Source organism: Littorina saxatilis, unplaced genomic scaffold, assembly GCF_037325665.1.
Source record: "Littorina saxatilis isolate snail1 unplaced genomic scaffold, US_GU_Lsax_2.0 scaffold_738, whole genome shotgun sequence".
NCBI classification, from domain to species: Eukaryota; Metazoa; Mollusca; class Gastropoda; order Littorinimorpha; family Littorinidae; genus Littorina; species Littorina saxatilis.
Genome location: NW_027127248.1, coordinates 28,565 through 31,064, shown reverse-complemented (window position 1 = coordinate 31,064; position 2,500 = coordinate 28,565). Strand labels below are relative to the sequence as shown.

The 2,500-nt window shown below is 38.8% G+C and overlaps 1 protein-coding gene across 1 annotated transcript in view; it reads left to right on the top strand.

Moving 5' to 3' along the window:
- Positions 1-2,500, top strand: part of LOC138955705 (CD109 antigen-like) — a 30,417-nt gene that overhangs the window by 7,956 nt on the left and 19,961 nt on the right. The gene's annotated exons all lie outside the window — the stretch shown is intronic.

Sequence of the window (2,500 nt, the reverse complement as noted above, 5' to 3'; positions counted from 1 at the left end):
GAGAGAGCTCGAACTCGAAAACTTTATTACCGAGGGATGACAGCATTAGGTCCATATGGTCCTTTCTTACAGCTCGTCCCTACTTTAATACACACATGAAACGAAGAACAAGTATGAAGAATAAGAAATAGAAATCAAATAAAACACAATCATGTAGGGAAAAGTATTAAAACAAAATTTAAAAAAAAAAGTGTGCTTGTTAATTATGGAAGCATACTATACACTCTTTCACGCATCCTCACACACACTCGCACAAATTGTACACCGACTTAGTCGCAAGTTAGTTAGTTAGTTAGTTAGTTGTTGCTTTTTGGGTCCAGCGGGCCATACAAGCCAAATCAGGAAGAGAAGTCGCAAGAGAAGTGCTTTCGGAGCTGTCTTTTAAAAGAAGATAATGACAGACATGACTTGATATCTACAGGTAGTGAATTCCAAAGGAACGCACCAGAATAGGAAAAACTAGTTTTAAACAAATCGATGCGGGGCCTTGGCAAGACAAGGTTATTTCGAGTGTTTAAATAATATGACGGAGATGATTTGAAGAGTTGTATAAGATATGTTGGGGCGTCCTGATAGAAGACTTTATACATAAATGAACATGCATTATACAAAAGCTGCTTCTTTAAGCTTAACATCCCAATACTTTTCATCTTTTCCTTTGTAGAAAGAGATGGACTGGGCAGAACTAGTTTAGCAGCTCAGCTTGAGCGAGTTCAGCTTCTTCAAGTGAACGTCACTACACCCGTCCCATACTATGGAAGCATAATCAATATGGGGTTTTATGTGGGCATTGTAAAATAGTTGTCTTGTGTCCAGATTAATATTGCTTTGCAACTTTGACAAAAGAAACAGGTTTTTAGCAATTTTCTTGCGGATTCCATTGATGCGAGTCTGCCATTTGAGATTATTATCAACAGTAAGTCCCAGTAAATGGTGCTCAGCTACTTGCTCAATGGAGTGCTCATTTAGGGACAGACTCAGAGTCATTTCTGAAAGTTGATGTTTTTGGCGAGTGCTGATTATCATAGACTTTGTTTTAACTGGATTAATAAACATACGAATTGCAGAACACCACTCAGAAACATCGTTTAGGCTCTGTTGCAATTTGTCTTGAATTTGTGCAGGGCTGTTCCCTGTTGCATGTAAGGTAGTATCATCTGCTAACAAATGACACTCAACAGATTCAGACTGTAGGTACAGGAGCAAATCATTTATATACATGCAAAATAATACAGGTCCCAAAACAGACCCCTGTGGCACTCCACATTTCATAGTGCCCTGAGAAGAGTACGTATCGTGTACGTATACAGATTGAACCCTCTCTCTACGATAAGAGTAACAACAAGTCGCGTAAGGCGAAATTACTACATTTAGTCAAGCTGTGGAACTCACAGAATGAAACTGAACGCACTGCATTTTTTCACAATGACCGTAGTCCGCCGCTAGTGCAAAAGGCAGTGAAAGTGACGAGCCTGTTCAGAGCGTTAGCGGTTGCGCTGTGCTGCATAGCACGCTTTACTGTACCTCTCTTCGTTTTAACTTTCTGAGCGTGATTTTAATCCAAACATATCATATCTATATGTTTTTGGAATCAGGAACCGACAAGGAATAAGATGAAATTGTTTTTAAAACGATTTCGGAAATTTAATTTTAATAATAATTTTTATATTTTTAATTTTCAGAGCTTGTTTTTAATCCGAATATAACATATTTATATGTTTTTGGAATCAGAACATGATGAAAAATAAAATAAAAGTAATTTTGGATCGTTTTATAAAAAAATAATTTTAATTACAATTTTCAGATTTTTAATGACCAAAGTCATGAATTAATTTTTAAGCCTCCATGCTGAAATGCAATACCGAAGTCCGGCCTTCGTCGAAGATTGCTTGGCCAAAATGTCAACCTTTGATTGAACAAGAGGCGAAGCCATCAAGGCTCACGTAAGAAATCGACAAACAGTAACACAAACTCAATCACTCCGTCACACATACACACACACACACACACACACACACACACACACACACACACACACACACACACACACACACACACAGTAAGCATAGGTGACACTGTGCAAGAAAGCGAGACACTAGATCTAGATCTGTCTGTCTGCATGTAGCCTACTTATACAGACACGACTGCCAACTAGTCTCGGCCAGCTCAAAATAACAATGACCGAGACATTCCTTCGCGTGACGTCTAACCCTCTTACGCCATAATGTGACGTCTTCAAATGACGAAATGTTAAAGTTTCTACCACAGACATACACACGCACGCACGCACGCACATACGCACATACGCACGCACAGACAGACAAAGTTACGATCGCATAGGCTACACTTCGTGAGCCAAAAATGAAGGTGTGACAGTGCCGCCTCAACTTTTACAAAAATCCGGATATGACGTCATAAAAGACATTGATCGAAAAAATGAAAAAAAAACATCTGGGGATTTCATACCCAGAAACTCTCATGTAAAATTTCATAAAGATCG